The following is a 20,276-nucleotide window of genomic DNA, read 5'->3' as shown; positions in this document are numbered from 1 at the left end:
TTCGCAAATATACCTAATCTTACCATTTTAGGTTCACATTTAAAAGGCGCGAATCTAATACTTTTTCTATAGTCTTTTCAATTTGGTCCCAATATCTTGCTAGTGCCGGACATGTCCAGAACATATGAAGAAAGTTTCCCTCTGCTGCCCCGCGCCTGGAACATAAGTTAGAGTGGGAATGATCAATTTTGTGTAGTCTGCAAGGAGTAATATATACCCTGTGTAAGTACCCTGTGAATCAATCTGTCCCTGGATGAGATCAGGACCCCAGCTCCCCTGCCCACCACCTCCTCCCATTCCTCTTCCTCTATTTCTCCTAAGTCGCTTACCCATTGTCCATACATTGTGTTAGCATTATGACCCATTTGAAGGAGAAGTTCAGCGTAAATGGCTGATAATGGCTCAGCCAGTCGCTCTACTATAAGGAGAGATTAGAGTGGGTCGGACTCCAACCGCGTTCTTTCTTTACCAAATTGGGCTGTAAGTGCATGTGAGAGTTGTAGGAATCTAAAACGCATGTGATTAGGAAGACCATATAGCTGTTGCAGTTACGAGAAAGCCAGCATAGTCCCATTCGGGGCTACATCTTTCAGGATTTTCATTTCATACCCGGCCCAAATTGCTGGATCAGGGATAGTAGAAAACTGGGAAATATTGGGGTTTCCCCACAACGGTGTATATGGGGACCATCTGTGTGGCATAGCAAATATGCTATGGAGATATTGCCAGGCATGGATCGTGGTTTTCATAGCAGTTGTAATGTCTGGGGAAGAATTAAAGCCTCTAAACTTGAAGAGTTCCCCAACCCTGTCCTCAGGGCCCACCAACAGTACATGTTTTGCAGAAAACCACAAACATACACAGGTAAGGGAATTAGTGTCTCAGCAGAGCTAATTAACTACCTCTGTGGATTTCCACAAAACATGCACTGTTGGTGGGCCTTGAGGACAGGGTTAGGGAACACTGCTTAAAGGGTAAATTTTACCACTTAAGTCTATCTGGACGGATACATCCGTCCAGATAGACTGTACAGCTCTTGCTGCCTGAGGCGCCACCTGCCGTTAGCATCCCGATCAGTGAATGGGAATATGGTTCCCATTCACAGATCTAATTCCCCCGCAGAAAAACTGACGGTCTCTCATCAGAGAAAAAAAAAAGTTTCCCGTCCTCTTTCTACTTCCTGGAAGCGTGATCGTTTGCTTCCAGGACTTTTTGACTGTGGCCATCTTGTGGCCAGATCGTAAACTACACCCACATACATTTTTTATTAAATAATAATAATTATTATTATTATAATTATTTAGTATTTATATAGCGCCGACATCTTACGCAATGCTGTACAGAGAATATAGTCTAGTCACTAACTGTCCCTCAGAGGAGCGCACAATCTAATCCCTACCATAGTCGTATGTCTATGTATGTATCGTGTAATGTATTTATTGTAGTCTAGGGCCAATTTTAGGGGGAAGCCAATTAACGTATCTGTATGTTTTGGGATGTGGTAGGAAACCCATGCAGAAACGGTAAGAACATACAAACTCCTTGCAGATAGTGCCCTGGCTGGGATTTGAACCGGGGACACAGTGCTGCAAGGCAAGAGCGCTAACCACTACGCCACCATGCTGCCCCCTACATTTTATTACATTTAAAATTAGCTGTTTACCTCCCACACCAAAAATTACCCAAATACATTAAAAAAAAAAAAAAACATAAATAGTTACCTAAGGGTCTAAACTTTTTAAATATGCATGTCAAGAGTATATTATATTTTTTTTAAATTATAAGCTTGTTAATAGTGATGGATGCAAAAACTGTGGCCATTTCCATTTCTTTCTTAATCTTCCTGTTAAAATGGATTTAGAAAAAATAATTCTTAGCAAAGCGTACCACCCAAAGAAAGCCTAACTAGTGGCGGAAAAAACAAGACATAGATTAATTGTGATAAGTAGTTATAAAGTTATTGGGGAGTGAATGGAAGGCCAGAGTTGCTCGGATACATAAGGTGAACAACACTGTAGGCTGAAGTGGTTAAAAGAGCTTCGTACGAGCCCATAATGGCTGCTTCACCCACCACAGCTGGGTTGTTTTCATCATGAGAAAACCGCCATCTGATGGTAACTAGTATTGACGCCAGAAAATGATAGAAGAAATTAGGCATAGATAAGCCCTCCTCTGCTACCGGTAATTCCAAGGTTTTTAGCGATAAGCGTGGGAGTTTATTGGACCAGATAAAGGGGAATCAGGATTTTATTTATTTCTGTAAAGTATTTTTTCGGTATCCAGACTGGTGAATTATGGAAATCATACGTAACTTTAGGTAGTAACATCATTTTTATCGCATTAACTCTCCCTACCAAGGTTAAGGGCAGTTCCTGCCAGGCAATACATTTATCTTTTACTTTTCTTTGATGGGAATAAAGTTATTGGCTAGAAACATTTGAAGGTCCTTCTGTATCACCAGGCCTAAATATGTGAATTTGTTTGAGCACTGTAACATTAGGCCAGGGTTATCATTGGATGGGAAGTTATCATCCAGTGGGAAGAGAATAGATTGTTTTATTTATTTTCAATCCTGACCATCGGCCGCATTAATCTACAGTTTCCAGAGCTGCAGTAAGAGAGGGACCCGGATCTGCTATATATAGGAGGACGTCATCTGGACAGAGTCAGATTCAATCCCACAATGCTATTAGAGTGTCTCATCATGATTGCTAGCAGTTCGATGGCCAAGGCAAATAGACTCGGTGAAAGGGGAAACCCGTCTAGTACCTCTAGTCAGTTGGAAGACTTGTGTAGTCTTGTTAGTGACAGCAGCATCTACCAATGGCTCCGAGATCCAGAATCTGGATAACCGCCATGACCTAGTCCTCAGGACACCTTCAAAGTTTAATGTGAGACATACAGGAGCGTGATCTGATATACCACTAGGGCATACATGTCAAACTCCGGCCCGTGGGCCAAATCTGGCCCTCAAGTGGTTTCCCCACTTTGCATTATGTTTGGCCCACTCTAGACCACCAGAGAAGTAATATTGGAGGTGAAGCCCTAGAACACCAGTAAAGACACAAGAGGGAGGTAGGGAGGAAACACTAAATACCAGCGAACTGTATAGGGGAGGGTGGCGGTCTCATCTAGACACCAGGGAACTGTATAAGGGTTGCAGGGGGGCCATTAGATCCCTGGGAACTTTATGAGGGAGGAAGGTGGCCAGTAGACAGTAAGGTTGGCCCACGGCTAGGTGCCAGTGTGTGATTTCGGCCCACTTTGTTTGAGTTTGTCACCCCTGCACTAGGGAGTATGTCCACCTTTTGAATCATTGGCAATATATCATCTGTTGTATAAATGAGATCTATTTGTGATAAAGTTTTATGTGCAGTAGAAGGGCAGGTGTATCTAGTTTCACTCAGATGTTTCCATCTACACACATCTATTAACCACTTTGCCCTAAGGAGGACATGTGCGCTCCCGAGGCTGATCACGCGCGTGCACGCCCGCTCCCGGCCGCGGATCGTTAGCCCAGGAATCAATGAATCGGGCCATGGTGCACGATCACGGATTCCTCTCCCCCGCAGAAAAAGTGACAGCTTCTCTTGGAAGCCTTGCTTTTTCTGCCTCCTATGTCCCTCTAAGCGTACATGTTGCGCTTAGCGTGACGTCATGTAAACAAACTCAAGGTTGTCATCTTTTGGCCAAAAAGTAAAACTACATCTAAATGTAAAAAAAAAAAAAAAAAAATATTTACCGAAGGGTCTAAACTTTTTAAATATCCATGCAAAGATGAAATATTTCTTTTTTTTTATTTTTAATATAAGCTTGTAAATAATGATGGATGCAAAATGGAAAAAATGCACTTTTATTTCCAACTAAAATATTGTCGCCATACATTGTGATACAGACATAATTTAAATGGTGGAATAACCGGGAGAAATGGGCAAATACAATACGTGGGTTTTAATTAGGGAGGCATGTATTATTTTAAAACTATAATGGCCGAAAACGAATAATGATTTTTTTCAGTTTTTTTCTTATTCTTACTGTTAAAATGTATTTACAGTAAGGTAGCTCTTAGCAAAATGTACCACCCAAAGAAAGCCTAATTGGTGACGGAAAAAACAAGATATAGATCAGTTCATTGTGATAAGTAGTGATAAAGTTATAGGCTAATGAATGGGAGGTGAAAATTGCTCGGATGCATAAAGTGAAAACGACTGAGGGCTTAAGTGGTTAAAGAATGTGTTTCTGCCCATGCAGCTAGGTTGGATCTTTCTGGTCCAGTATAGGTCAGTCTATCAATTGTTGGGTTGGGAGCTACATTGAAGTCTCCAGCCCATAGGATTTTGGCCAGTGGTAATTGAGTAATTATGGTAATGAGGTCATTTAAAAGCTCAACTCTTCCAGTGGGTGGCAGGTATAAACCAATTATAATGAAGGGGGCCTCAAAAAGAATTGCTTGTATTAATACAGATCTGCCGAAGGTATCCAGCTTGACTTGCTGTATTGTCATGTGTAAGGATTTATGTAATAGGATACAAACCCCTCTAGAATGAGTAGAATATGTAGAGTGAAAGTAATGCCCCACCCATGGGTTTTTTAAGGCCATTATAGTTCTACCGATTAAGTGAGTCTCCTGCAAAATGCAGATAGGAGGATGATATTTTTTTTTAAGAAGTTAAAAACTAAAGCTCTCCTAAATTTAGAGTTGAGACCCGGAACATTCCATGAAACGCAGGTCAAGCTGGATGGCAGATCTACCTGATGTGCAGTTGCCATGGCATCAGAAGTTGTAAAATATTTATACATGTAACAATTCGGAAGCAGTTGTGCCCAAGAGAGGGCAAAGGTAGAGAGAAAAGTTGGAAAGAAGAGCAAAATATTAGAAATAAACATTATCTTAAGCGGTTATGAACCGTGACCTACCGAACTCCCTTATCCCTCAACTCCCACCCTTCTACGTCTAACGACTCGTAGAGTAGCTTATTACCCAAACCCCCGCCTACTCTTCACTATCTGCTAAGAGAAAGGCTACTAACTAACTTACTGATGTGTAAATATATACACGGACGAACAGCTGAGGTCTACTGCCCAGCAACACCCAGTCAGTACTGGGAGGAGGAAACTTATCTTAGGCAGTTAAACTAATTACTAACGTGTAACAGTAAAATATAACTTCAGAGCACAGAAGGGGGAAGGGAAACCCAGAGGCATAGAGTCTTCATGAAGAATAATGTTCTGGGCTATAGACTCACACCATCACCCAGTGTTGAAGGGTGGGCACAACATTCTCTTATATTATATAATAGTCATAGTGGCACTCATGACTTAAGCATTACATACAGTGGGATGCGAACGTTTGGGCAACCATGTTAATCGTCATGATTTTCCTGTATAAATCGTTGGTTGTTACGACAAAAAATGTCAGTTAAATATATCTTATAGGAGACACGCAGTAATATTTGAGAAGTAAAATTAAGTGTGCAATAATTGTTTAAATAAAATTAGGCAGGTGCATAAATGTGGGTACTGTTGCAATTTTATTGATTCCAAAACCTTTAGAACTAATTATTGGAACTCAAATTGGCTTGGTAAGCTCAGTGACCCCTGACCTACATACACAGATGAATCCAGTTATGAAAAAGAGTATTTAAGGGGGTCAATTGTAAGTTTTCCTTCTCTTTTAAATTTTCTCTGAAGAGTAGCAACATGGGGGTCTCAAAACAACTCTCAAATGACCTGAAGACAAAGATCGTTCACCATCATGGTTTAGGGGAAGGATACAGAAAGCTGTCTCAGAGATTTCTTACAGAACACCCCCCCCCCCCAGCTTACACCCTTCTAGAGACTCAGGCAGGGAGCACACTTGTCATGATTTGTCTGCAGCACAAGTAGCTGTGCATCTTACAGACACTCCCCAGCTTACACCCTTCTAGAGACTCAGGCAGGGAGTACACTTGTCATGATTTGTCTGCAGCACAAGTGGCCGTGCATCTTACAGAACACCCCCAGCTTACACCCTTCTAGAGACTCAGGCAGGGAGCACACTTGTCCTGATTTGTCTGCAGCACAAGCGGCCGTGAGTCTTACAGACACCCCCCCCCCCCCCCAGCTTACACCCTTCTAGAGACTCAGGCAGGGAGCGCACTTGTCATGATTTGTCTGCAGCACAAGTGGCCGTGCATCTTACAGGACACCCCACAGCTTACACCCTTCTAGGGACTCAGGCAGGGAGCACACTTGTCATGATTTGTCTGCAGCACAAGTGGCCGTGCATCTTACAGAACACCCCACAGCTTACACCCTTCTAGGGACTCAGGCAGGGGGCACACTTGTCATGATTTGTCTGCAGCACAAGTGGCCGTGCATCTTACAGAACACCCCCCCAGCTTACACCCTTCTAGAGACTCAGGCAGGGAGCACACTTGTCGTGATTTGTCTGCAGCACAAGTGGCCGTGCATCTTACAGACACTCCCCCAGCTTACACCCTTCTAGAGACTCAGGTAGGGAGCACACTTGTCATGATTTGTCTGCAGCACTAGTGGCCATGCGTCTTACAGAACACCCCCCAGCTTACACCCTTCTAGAGACTCAGGCAGGGAGCACGCTTGTCCTCATGATTTTGCGGGCTTTGTTGAGCACTGTCATCACGTTTTCTGTGTTCAGCTGTAATTTTTGGATGCAGTGAAGAGTCAGAGGTGATGAGTTGAGCGGTGATATGGAGGGGGGGGGGGGGGACAGAAGTACATTCTAGCACACATTAATGTAACAGGTTTATTATAGTGGAAAAGAGGCCAGAGGACACTAAGGGATGTGCAGAAAGGTGGCACGGGAGTGGGTTTTATATATATATAAGTATTTTGTATATCTAATGTTTATCACTCACCGACACGCATCCTTGTAATAACGTCTTCCTTCTTAGATGCTCTCATCATGTCTCCCTCCTCCATAGACTGCTGATCACTCCTCACATATGTCTCCTCTTCTTCCTTCTTAATTGTCCTCATCATGTCTCCCTCCTCCATAGACTGCTGATCACTCCTCACATAAGTCTCCTCTTCTTCCTTCTTAATTGTCCTCATCATGTCACCCTCCTCTATAGACTGATTACTCCTCACATACGTCTCTTCTTCTTCCTTCTTAATTGTACCCATCATGTCACCCTCCTCCATAGACTGCTGATCACTCCTCACATATGTCTCTTCTTCTTCCTTCTTAATTGCCCCCATCATGTCACCCTCCTCCATAGACTGCTGATCACTCCTCACGTATGTCTCTTGTTCTTTGAGCTCAGACATTAGTTCTGAAAAGAACAACAAATTATAGCTGTAAGATATTGGTAGTAATAAACAGAGCACAGAAAAGAACATTATTTGCTAGAGGGTGATGATATCCCATAAGCTGTGCTCTCCTGCACATTCAGTACCACAGTCCTCTCTTCCAGTGTGCCTTGCTCATCATCTGGTGCTTCTCTCCTCCTCTCCATGCACACATTCCTGGGAGGTTACAGCAGTGCCGGCAGCGGTAGATGGATGAGGATATGAGGAGAGAACAGCTGGAGACAGAGGAAGATAGGAGCAGAGGCCTGCAGCTAATTAGCTATAAATTATCATTACTTATGGCTCTGGCACCTGATGAACTAGGCAGATGGGACTGAACACTGGCAATCCAGCGCAGGAGATTTGGTCGCAGCAATGAGTAACTTCAGCGCCGTCAGAAGACGGAGCTGAACTTACTTATAAAACGCTATAATTCGTCCTCTAGCAATTGTTGGAAGCCGAATTATTTCATTCCCCACTATCCATGTGGACCTAGAGGGGGAATAGTATCTAACGTCGCCGGGACAGCAGGATACGCCGTACCGGCTGTATCCTGAGCCCAAGTCTCCGACGGCGAATCCTCTCGTACGCAGATGGGAATGCAGCTCCATATCCTGACCATACCTGAGCCCACCTGTCCATCACCTACTAACCCCAAACCCTCCAAGAGGCGCAGCAACAAACCTCCCAGCTGGGACAGTGCCAATACCAGGACCAAAGCAGCAGAGATCACCCAACCCCACTCCAACTGCAGCCTCCATCTCTTCTGCCTGTTCTATCAGCCACACCCCTTAATACATGGCTCCACCCCCTAGCTGTGACCCACCAGCCATCATCTTTGTGCAGACTCCAACCTCTCCCTCTGCGGGACATAAACCTCCTGTGACTGCAGTAATAACCACAGATGATAACAGGTGTATTTAGATGCATGATTTATAGCATAAGAAGTAATAGAAATCCAGATAAGGTAATACAGAGAGTGTGCATATGTGGGATGCACCAGCTGGAGGTGGTAGCTGCTCCTAAAGGATCTTATGGGCTCAGTATTCCATGGCATACAAGATCAGCCAGTCACAGCTCCGCACTGACCTCCTCTGTAACAAAGTATGTCCACCCCGACCTCTGCTCTGCCCAATATATAACAAGTATGTCCACCCCGACCTCTGCTCTGCCCAATATATAACAAGCATGTCCACCCCGACCTCTGCTCTGCCCAATATATAACAAGTGTGTCCACCCCGACCTCTGCTCTGCCCAATATATAACAAGTATGTCCACCCCGACCTCTGCTCTGCCCAATATATAACAAGTATGTCCACCCCGACCTCTGCTCTGCCAAATATATAGCAAGTATGTCCACCCCGACCTCTGCTTTGCCCAATATAAAACAAGTATGTCCACCCCGACCTCTGCTCTGCCCAATATATAACAAGTATGTCAACCCCTACCTCTGCCCTGCCCAATATATAACAAGTATGTCCATCCCCACCTCGGCCCTGCCCAATATATAACAAGTATGTCCACCCCGACCTCTGCTCTGCCCAATATATAACAAGTATGACCACCCCGACCTCTGCTCTGCCCAATATATAACAAGTATGTCCACCCCGACCTCTGCTCCGCCCAATATATAACAAGTATGTCCACCCCGACCTCTGCTCTGCCCAATACACAAGCGTGTCCACCCTGTCCTCTGCTCTGCCCAATATATGACAAGTATGTCCACCCCGATCTCTGCTCTGCCCAATATATAACAAGTATTTCCGCCTGACCTTTGCCCTGCCCAATATATAACAAGTATGTCCACCCGACCTCTGCTCTGCCCAATATATAACAACTATGTCCACCCCTACCTCTGCCCAATGAATAACAAGTATCTCCACCCCGACCTCTGCTCTGCCCAATATAACAAGTATGTCCACCCTGACCTCTGTTCTGCCCAATATATAACAAGTATGTACAACCCGACCTCTGCTCTGCTCAATATATAACAAGTATGTCCACCCTGACCTCTGCTCTGCCCAATATATAACACGTATGACCACCCCGACCTCTGCTCTGCCCAATATATAACAAGTATGTCTACCCCGACCTCTGCTCTGCCCAATATATAACAAGTATGTCCACCCCGATCTCTGCTCTGCCCAATATATAATAAGAGTCACACAATCACCTCTTCCAGCCGCGTGTTTTCACAAACTTCCTGCAACTTCTCTTCCTGCTGTGGTACATCACTTCCTGTGTGTACGATCTCCATCTAGTGTTGAAGAGACTAACTGCAGTTTTTGTTTGTGGAATCAACTGCATTATTTCCGGTTAATCTGTACCTCTGCCAATTTATTTATTTACTAGGGACCTTAGCCAGTTTAATAACGGACTAAGGTCTGTCACCACCGCCACCTTATTACGCAGCACTGGACATTAGTTAAGGTTACAGACAATATTTAGGAGCGACATACAGCAACAAGACAATACAGGAATACATGCAAACCAGATCACGCAGCACAGTATGAGTACAAGGTAATGCTTAGTCACTGGATGGGAGCATAGAGATTAGGCAAGACAAGTTCACTCGGATCCATAGGATGTGTGTACAGTAATGGAGGTGTGTGAGGTGTGGTAGGGAACCATTGTGTTGGAGTTTTAGGGCGTTCCATAGTGTTGGAGCAGGTAGCAGAGGAGGAGGTAGTGGGTGTGGCCTGGTGCTGGTAGTAGAGGAGAAGGTGGTGGGTGTGGCCTGCTGCTGGTAGAACTGGTAGTAAAGGAGGAGGTAGTGGGTGTGGCATGGTGCTGGTAGAGCTGGTAGTAGAGGAGGTGGTTGTGGGTGTGGCCTGGTGCTGGTAGAGCTGGTAGTAGAGGATGAGGTGGTGGGTGTGGCCTGGTGCTGGTAGAGCTGGTAGTAGAGGAGGTGGTGGTGGGTGTGGCCTGGTGCTGGTAGAGCTGGTAGTTGAGGAGGGGGAGATGGGTGTGGCCTGGTGCTGGTAGAGCTGGTAGTAGAGGAGGAGGTGGTGGGTGTTGCCTGATGATGGTAGAGCTGGTCGTAGAGGAGGAGGTGGTGGGTGTGGCCTGGTGCTGGTAGAGGAGGTGGTGGGTGTGGCCTGGTGCTTGTAAAGGTGGTAGTAAAGGAGGAGGTAGTGGGTGTGGCCTGGTGCTGGTAGTAGAGGAGGAGATGGTGGGTGTGGCCTGGTGCTGATAGTAGAAGAGGAGGTGGTGGGTGTGGCCTGGTGCTGGTAGTAGTGGAGGAGGTGGTGGGTAGAGTTGGGCCGAACGGTTCGCCTGCGACCGGTTCCATGCGAACTTCAGTGGTTCGCGTTCGCGTCCCGCAGGCGAACTTTTGCGGAAGTTCGGTTCGCCCCATAATGCACCATGGAGGGTCAACTTTGACCCTCTACATCACAGTCAGCAGGCCCAGTGTAGCCAATTAGGCTACACTAGCCCCTGGAGCCCCATCCCCCTTATATAAGGCAGGCAGCGGCGGCCATTACGGTCACTCGTGTGCCTGCATTAGTGAGAGTAGGGCGAGCTGCTGCAGACTGTCTCTCATAGGGAAAGATTAGTTAGGCTTAGCTTGTTCCTGGCTGCATACCTGTTCTGTTCAGTGAGCCCATTGCATACCTGTTCAGTGAACCTGCCACTGCATACCTGTTCTGTAAACCCACCACTGCATACCTGTTCAGTGAACCCACCACTGCATACCTGTTCAGTGAACCCGCCACTGCATACCTGTTCTGTGAACCCACCACTGCATACCTGTTCTGTGAACCCACCACTGCATACCTGTACTGTGAACCCACCACTGCATACCTGTTCAGTGAACCCACCACTGCATACCTGTTCTGTGAACCCACCACTGCATACCTGTTCTGTGAACCCACCACTGCATACCTGTACTGTGAACCCACCACTGCATACCTGTTCAGTGAACTCACTACTGCATACCTGTTCAGTGAACCCACCACTGCATACCTGTTCAGTGAACCTGCCACTGCATACCTGTTCTGTGAACCCACCACTGCATACCTGTTCAGTGAACCCACCACTGCATACCTGTTGCGTTCAGTGAACCCGCCACTGCATACCTGTTCTGTTCAGTGGACCCGCCACTGTATACCTGTTCTGTTCAGTGAACCCACCACTGCATACCTGTTCAGTGAACCCACCACTGCATACCTGTTCAGTGAACCTGCCACTGCATACCTGTTCTGTGAACCCACCACTGCATACCTGTTCAGTTCAGTGAACCCGCCACTGTATACCTGTTCTGTTCTGTGAACCCGCCACTGTATACCTGTTCTGTTCAGTGGACCCGCTACTGTATACCTGTTCTGTTCAGTGAACCCACCACTGCATACCTGTTCAGTGAACCCACCACTGCATACCTGTTCAGTGAACCTGCCACTGCATACCTGTTCTGTGAACCCACCACTGCATACCTGTTCAGTGAACCCACCACTGCATACCTGTTGTGTTCAGTGAACCCGCCACTGCATACCTGTTCAGTTCAGTGAACCCGCCACTGTATACCTGTTCTGTTCTATGAACCCACCACTGTATACCTGTTCTGTTCAGTGAACAGTTTGGTGTGTCAGTGAAGCAGTACCTTAATTACACTACCTGATTGATGTATACACATGCAAGATGTTTTAACCTCCCTGCCGTTATAAAAAAATGCTGCGCACGGCAGGGAGGGTGTTTTTTCGCATTATTTTTTTTTTTTTAGCATGTAGCTAGCCTAGCGCTAGCTACATGCTTCCCCCCTCCCTGCGGCGTCCCCCCGAATGCGCCGATCGCCGCCGGCGCATATACCCATCCGGAAATCCCGTTCTGAACGGGATTTCCAGGAGGGCTTCCCCCGTCGCCATGGCGACGGGCGCGATGACGTCACCGACGTCATCGACGTCGTGACGTCAGAGGGAGTCCCGAACCACCCCTCGACGCTGCCTGGCACTGATTGGCCAGGCAGCGCACGGGTCTCGGGGGGGGGGGACACCCTCTGTCGCGGCGGGTTGCGGCGAATCGGCGGGGAGCGGCGGCGATCGTAAGTTACACGCAGCTAGCAAAGTGCTAGCTGCGTGTAACAAAAAAAAATTATGCAAATCGGCCCAGCAGGGCCTGAGGAATCCTCCGCGGCAGGTTACCCCGAGCTGAGCTCGGGATAACCGGCAGGGAGGTTAAAGCACTTTAGGCCTGTCATTTAGCATTCAATGTGATTTCTGCCCTTAAAACGCTGCTTTGCGTCAAATCCAGATTTTTCCCGGGGACTTTTGGCGTGTATCCCACTCCGCCATGCCCCCCTCCAGGTGTTAGACCCCTTGAAACATCTTTTCCATCACTTTTGTGGCCAGCATAATTTTCTTTTTTTTCAAAGTTCGCATCCCCATTGAAGTCTATTGCGGTTCGCGAACTTTAACGCGAACTGAACCTTCCGTGGAAGTTCGCGAACCCGGTTCGCGAACCTAAAATCGGAGGTTCGGCCCAACTCTAGTGGTGGGTGCGGCCTGGTGCTGGTAGTAGAGGTGGTGGTGGGTGTGGCCTGGTGCTGGTAGTAGAGGAGGAGGTGGTGGGTGTGGCCTGGTGCTGGTAGAGCTGGTAGTAGAGGAGGTGGTGGGTGTGGCCTGGTGCTGGTAGTAGAGGAGGAAGTGGTGGGTGTGGCCTGATGCTGGTAGTAGAGAAGGAGGTGGTGGGTGTGGCCTGCTGCTGGTAGTAGAGGAGGAGGTGGTGGGTGTGGCCTGTAATGGTTACAGACATAAATAGCACCTCTTACTCTCTAACCTCATAAAATATTACCTTGTATCAGTAGGATACTTAACATAATTAGGGTGGGTATATCCACCTGTCGTGTTGGACTACGTGGAAAACAAATTACCAGTAAGAGTAATTATTGGCTTCCACTTGCCTCCATGACAGGTCCATCAGGAGAAGTAAATATTACCTCCTCTCAGAGCGGGACCACTGCTGACAGCACTTTAAAGTGTACCTGAGAGGGAGCAATTACAAAACACATACATACCTGGGACTTCCTCCAGCCCCCTCCGGCCTGATCCCTCCCATGCTGTCCTCTCTGCCACTCTGTTCTGCCGCAACTAGCCCTGGAAAATCCTCCAGTCAGGGCCAGTCGGAGCAGGTGCAGTCCGGCCAGGTGCGCTCCCCTGTCTTGCTCCCATTGCTGGGAGTGCTCTGCACCTGCACATAGTACAGCCATAGTGGAATGCGCTTTTATATTCTCAGGAGCTGGCTTCCCTGCGATTTCAGATGCTTTATGTATACATAACATCAACCAATTACTTAGTGTACTTTTTGATGCGTTTATCCCTTTTCCTGAAACTGAATAAACAAACCCTGAAAATGAATAAACAAATAATCTTCCTTCCTCCATGTAGAAGTTTTCTCTAAACATAACACAATCATCTTTTTCAAATCCAGCGAGTTCAATTTTTCCTCTTTTTTTTTTTAGAAGGATTTGAACAGAAGGAAGGAATGATAATTTCCTGTTCTTTGTGGAAATCTGACATGACTTTTGAAGAAAAGACACAGACACAGAACATTTATATTGCGCTTTTCTCCTGGTGGACTCAAAGCGCCAGAGCTGCAGCCACTAGGACGCGCTGTATAGGCAGTAGCAGTGTTGGGGAGTCTTGCCCAAGGTCTCCTACTGAATGGGTGTTGGCTTTCTGAACGAGCAGAGCCAAGATTTGAACCCTGATCTCCTGTGTCAGAGCCCTTAACCAGTACACTTTCCAGCCAACTATCCAGCTAAGGGATAAACAAAAGGAGGGCAATAATCTAAATCTAACCCTATCCCCAGAACCCACATAAAAGGTGGTCTGATATTAAGAGCCTGAATTTCTCCAATACGTCTGGCTGTGGTAATTGCCACCAAAGAACAAGTTTTGCATGTTAAGGCTGCTTTCACAGTGGGACGTTACAGGCACACGTTAGAACAGCCTGTAATGCAGCCCAACTCACAGCACTGAAAAATCAATGGGCTGTTCACAGTGACCACGTTGCGTTGGAGTATAACGCAGCACGGTAAATGAAAGTGCAGCGTGCTGTGCGTTATACTCGTATGTGGCTGCGTTCGGAAGTTTGCACATGCTCAGTACTGTTTTTTTTTTTTTTTTAATTTCCCGCATTGGTCCGATAGTATGCGTCAAAAAGTATGCATCATGGACGCATCAAGAGCCGCATAACGCGGCTCTATATAACTTCCAACTTCAAAGCTCACATGCGTTGCGTTAGGGGCACGTTATGCGACCTTAACGTCGCATCTAACGGAACGTCTTAGTGGGAAAGAGCCCTAAATCCTTAATAGAAATTTGATCAAATGGCTCAAATGAAAGCTCAATAATAGAATTTAAAACTAACTTTAGATCCCATGGGGGCTCAGTAGGTTACTTCACCACTGACTTCCTTTTTACCACCCTAATAAATCTTTTAATTAAGGAGTTTGAAGTGAAAGGAACATCAAAATACACACCCAAAGCCGCTATCTGAACTTTAAGGGCCGGGAGCCACTGGAGCGTTTCTGGCAGCATTTTGGGATTGCCTGCCTATGTCCTCATGCACGGCTTCCATGTCACTGCATAGCTTGGACTGCCTGCTTATACCATCATGTCCCATCATGCACTGCTTCCATGTCACTGCATAGCTTGGACTGCCTGCTTATGCCATCATGTCCCATCATGCACTGCTTCCATGTCACTGCATAGCTTGGACTGCCTGGTTATGCCATCATGTGCTATCAAGCACGGCTTCCATGTCACTGCATAGCTTGGACTGACTGCTTATACCATCATGTGCCATCATGCACGGCTTCCATGTCACTGCATAGCTTGGACTGCATGCTTATGCCATCATGCGCTATCATGCACAGCTTCCATGTCACTGCATAGCTTGGACTGCCTGCTTATCCCATCATGCGCTTTCATGCACAGCTTCAATGTCACTGCATAGCTTGGACTGCCTGCTTATGCCATCATGCACAGCTTCCATGTCACTGCATAGCTTGGACTGCCTGCTTATACCATCATGCGCTATCATGCACAGCTTCCATGTCACTGCATAGCTTGGACTGCCTGCTTATGCCATCATGCGCGGCTTCCAAGTCACTGCATAGCTTGGACTGCCTGCTTATATCATCATGTGCTATCATGTACGGCTTCCCTGTCACTGCATAGCTTGGACTGCATGCTTATATCATCATGTGCTATCATGTACGGCTTCCCTGTCACTGCATAGCTTGGACTGCCTGCTTATGCCATCATGCGCTATCAAGCACAGCTTCCATGTCACTGCATAGCTTGGACTGCCTGCTTATGCTATCATGCACGGCTTCCATGTCACTGCATAGCTTGGACTGCCTGCTTATACCATCATGCACTATCATGCACAGCTGCCATGTCACTGCATAGCTTGGACTGCCTGCTTATGCCATCATGCCCCATCATGCACAGCTTCCATGTCACTGCATAGCTTGGACTGCCTGCTTATATCATCATGCGCTATCATGTACGGCTTCCCTGTCACTGCATAGCTTGGACTGCCTGCTTATGCCATCATGCGCTATCATGCACAGCTTCCATGTCACTGCATAGCTTGGACTGCCTGCTTATACCATCATGCGCTATCATGCACGGCTTCCATGTCACCGCATAGCTTGGACTGCCTGCTTATGCCATCATGCACAGCTTCCATGTCACTGCATAGCTTGGACTGCCTGCTTATACCATCATACACTATCATGCACGGCTTCCATGTCACTGCATAGCTTGGACTGCCTGCTTATACCATCATGCCCCATCATGCACGGCTTCCATGTCACTGCATAGCTTGGACTGCCTGCTTATACCATGATGTGCCATCATGTATAGCTTCCATGTCACTGCATAGCTTGGACTGCCTGCTTATACCATCATGTGCTGTCATGCACAGCTTTCATGTCACTGCATAGCTTGGACTGCCTGCTTATACACATCATGCGCTATCATACACAGCTTCCATGTCACTGCATAGCTTGGACTGCCTGCTTATGCCATCATGCGCTATCATGCACGGCTTCCATGCTAAGTTTGTTTAACCAAGGTACCATTCTGCCTGGAGGATGGAACATGCTAATGCACTGTAATGTAACCCCAGGGGCTTACCAGAGGGGGTGGATAACTCCATGCAGGACTGGGGACTGGAGAGAGCACAAACATTCCCAACCTAAGGGCCCTCTCACACTGACACGGTATTTTACTGCATGGAGATGAAGAAAGGATGACCTGCTTCCATTGCTGAAAGAAATGAATGGCATTTCGGAAGTTTGCGAGGAACGGAAGTAGGGCTGAACAATTTTGCAGTTTTAAACTGAAACCACGATTCCTGTGAAGACAATCTAGTGGTCGCTAGTAGCTGTGCTGGTCCGTGCGCTCCACCTTCCGCCGCGCCATCATGCCAAATAGATCCAGCGATTGGCGAAGCTGTGTGCCGCTCTGGATCCACCCCCCACCGCCCTCATATAGTGTTGTCCGGATCATGAACGATTCGGATCTTTGATCCGAATCTATTTTGTGAGTCGAGTCATCCGAATCATCAAAATGAGTGATTCGGATCGCAAAAGGGGCGGGGCCAGGAGCGACACACCCCTTCTCAGCGGGCAGCGGGGTCCTGGAAGCAGAGCAGAGATGGATTGCTCTGTTGGAGGGGACTCAGGGGAGCCAGCCTTGCAGGGACAGGTAGAGGGGACATGGGTGCCACTGCCAGATATGTGTACAGCACACATACTGGCTGAAATGTGCTGCTCATTATAGGCTGTCTGTTCCTAGTTGTGCACAGTGAACACATTGGAAACTTTTGGCTCAGCTCAGCATAGCTCAGTAACTTTGCAGGCACTGTGATTGCAGGGCAATATGATCCTCCTGCACTCCTCTAAACAGCTGCACTTATCTTCTGGGAATGCTTTCTTTCACTGTGCGACGTTTCCATTCAAAGTATACAGATGAACATGTAGGTGAAATATATGTAAAGCATAATGATTGCAGCATGTGGGTATTGTGTGCAAACAAACATTTCTGCTCTCTGCTCGTCCCTCCTCCCTTCTCTGTCCACTCCCTGCCCTCTGTCCATCTTCTCCCCTTCTCTGTGTGTCCACCCCCCTCCCCTTCTCCTGTCGTGCTAGTCATTTCACCCCCGAATGCTTCCCTTGTAAAATGATCCGAGATTCGGATCAAAGATCCGGATCTTTTCAATGATCCGATTCGAATCATCCGGATCATTGAAAAGATCCGAACTTCCCATCTCTACCCTCATATGCAATAAGAAGTTCCAGGGAATTGGAGAAGCTGGGCTGCGCTCTACAGCTCCACCTGCCGCTGTCATACCAATTAGATCCAAGATTGGCACACTGTGGGCTGCTCTGGATCCGCCCCCCCACTGCCCTCATACCCAATGAGACACACAGGATCCGAGTCCGTACAGTGTCACCGTTCACTGTCTCCAGCGTCATCACAAAACCACAGCAGTGAATTCACAGAAGGCTCCACCGCCTTCATACATGCATTGCTTTGCACAGCTCCACTGTCCCGCACAGAGCACACAGACCCCGCCACCACTAGGCTCCGCCCTCCGCCCTCATACACTCCAGGTCCAGTGCAGAGTGTTCAGCCTCCTGCCAGCAACACCACAGATCCCTCCCCCATGCACTGTCTACATTTGCCTGCAATGAATATATCACCACCCGCAAAGTAAAACTGTATTAAAGTTACATGTAATAAAATAAATGGTGGGGCCGGAAGGCAGCGCAAGCTGTTATTACACCAAACTACTACTTCATCAGCTGGGCCACTAGGATTAGAGTCCTTCCTTAAGCTCTCTGAGACTCTGCACTGGCCTGTCAGTCAAGCTTCAGCCGATCAGCCAGTCATCAAGCCTGATACTAAACACAATTTTTTTTGTTAGGATTAATCACAGCTCCGCCTCCTGTAACACAGTGTGGATGAGGGAACAGCTTGATGTGGTGATCTGCGAAGCTGTTGTGTGCTGGCCTGCTGCTGCTGGGCATTGTGCAAAGGAGCTGTGATTAATCTCAAAATTGTGTTTATAGGGCCAGGCTTTATAACTGGCTGAAGCTTGACTGACAGGCCTGCAGACTCTGAGAGCTAAGGAAGGACTCTACGTTGCTCACAAACTGATTCTTGTGGCCGGCCCGCGGCCTAGCTGATGACGTAGTAGGAGGAAGGAAAGAGTGAGCCCCACCGAGAGTGCTGATAGCCGCGGCACTGACTACTGTGCGTGGAGCAGCGAGCTCGAGCTGTTACTGCATAGCGGGCTTTAGGAGAAGCACTGTCACTGCACTGACCCCTTCTCTGCCCCTACGTCCAGAGGTGGTAAGAGTAACGGTCACCGTCACCTTACTTAGCAGTTTGTTATTACTGCACAGCGGCCGGACGAAGCCTACCCTGCGGACTCTGAGGGCTAAGGGAAGGAAGTTGCTGACTTGCTGCTGCTCACACAAACGGATCCTTGTGGCCGGGACAGTGCACAGCAGGAGAAGCACCGTCACTGGATTGTTACTGGCTGCACACAGTGGGAAAGCTTCATATCTTCAAAACCGCCGCTTTGACAATCACGTGACAGGATCCTCTTTTTCGAAATTTGCGAGCTGTTACTGCAGTGCACAGCGGGCTTCAGAAGGGCTGGACTGACCTGCAAGCTGCTCTCACCTCACTGACCCATTGTTTTGATAAATTCACATAATGCAGTAACATTTACAAACCTAACAGAAAATCACATCATACTATCAATTTGATGGTATGATCAGGGCTGTGGAGTCGGTACAAAAATCATCCGACTCCTCAGTTTATGAAACCACTGACTCCTACTCCAGGTACCCAAAATTGCTCTGACTCCTCGACTCCAACGCCACAGCTCTGCGTATGATGTCATTTTCTGTCAGTGCGTGTTTGTAAATGTTACTGTGTAAATACATTGTGAATTCAGTGCTCAAGCTTCATTTGAAGAAAATTGTGAATCGAATTCGCAATTTCTGACAGAAATCGTGCAATTCAATCTTTTCCTAAAATCGTTCAGGCCTAAACGGAAGGGCTTGAGCATGAAGATTATTAAAGAGATTTTCATTTCTTCATGAACTGAATTACACTGAGTTTTACGTAACTGATACATAGGATGAACTGAGCCGGAGAAGTGAAACCTAAAATCTCTAGACACATACAACTTTCTGACACATCTGAAGAAGAATTCTTGTTTCGATGTTTTATGTTCGATTGTTTATTGTTTTAGAACCGGGTTAGTTTTACAGATTCTGCGATATCTCCCATACAATAGTGAAAAATTCAGAGGGACATTGTACAAACAAAAAGGCTCTATAAGGGAAGTTTAATTTTATTTAATCATTTTTAGATCAAATTACTTTTTGAGAGAAGGTAAATGTGTGATTATTGTTTGGAAATGTAATATTTTGATTGGGAAAATGTCCACAAGATATCCCTTATGGCAATGTTACTTTGCAAATTTGATTGAATCATTACTGAAGGGATTTTAGATAGTAAAAGTATTATTGATTTTATAATTAACAGTTAGTAGATAGAAACTTTGAAATCTGATTTGGAGACAATAGGGCTTCTAAGAAAGCAAAAGGCTAGATAGATAACATAAAATGTACATTTAAATCAGATGATGGAAAATATTATTGTACAAATTGCATTAGTATCATGTCCTGCAATAATACATTTTTCAATTATATAGTTTTAAGATTAATTGATAGCGAACAAAGATCACAGTTGGCAAGGTTACAGTATGTTTGGAAGATCAAACTGAATATGCTATAAATTTCCAAATAATAACACAAACTTTTAAAAGAGGTATAACATATTTAAAAAATACAGGTATACATTAAATCATTGGTAGGAGGTAGAGCTGCTGCAATCACTAATGCAAAACCAGCTGGCAGCCAGGGATTCAAAACA

The 20,276-nt window shown here is 46.5% G+C and overlaps 1 pseudogene; it reads right to left on the bottom strand.

Annotated features, from left to right (window-relative positions):
• LOC137537176 (uncharacterized) overlaps positions 1-20,276 on the bottom strand; it is an 84,879-nt pseudogene that overhangs the window by 48,089 nt on the left and 16,514 nt on the right.

The sequence above is a fragment of the Hyperolius riggenbachi genome, chromosome 10, assembly GCF_040937935.1.
Source record: "Hyperolius riggenbachi isolate aHypRig1 chromosome 10, aHypRig1.pri, whole genome shotgun sequence".
In the NCBI taxonomy this organism is placed as follows: Eukaryota; Metazoa; Chordata; class Amphibia; order Anura; family Hyperoliidae; genus Hyperolius; species Hyperolius riggenbachi.
The sequence above is the reverse complement of the archived record's forward strand: the minus strand, read 5'-3'. Positions and strand labels throughout refer to the sequence as shown.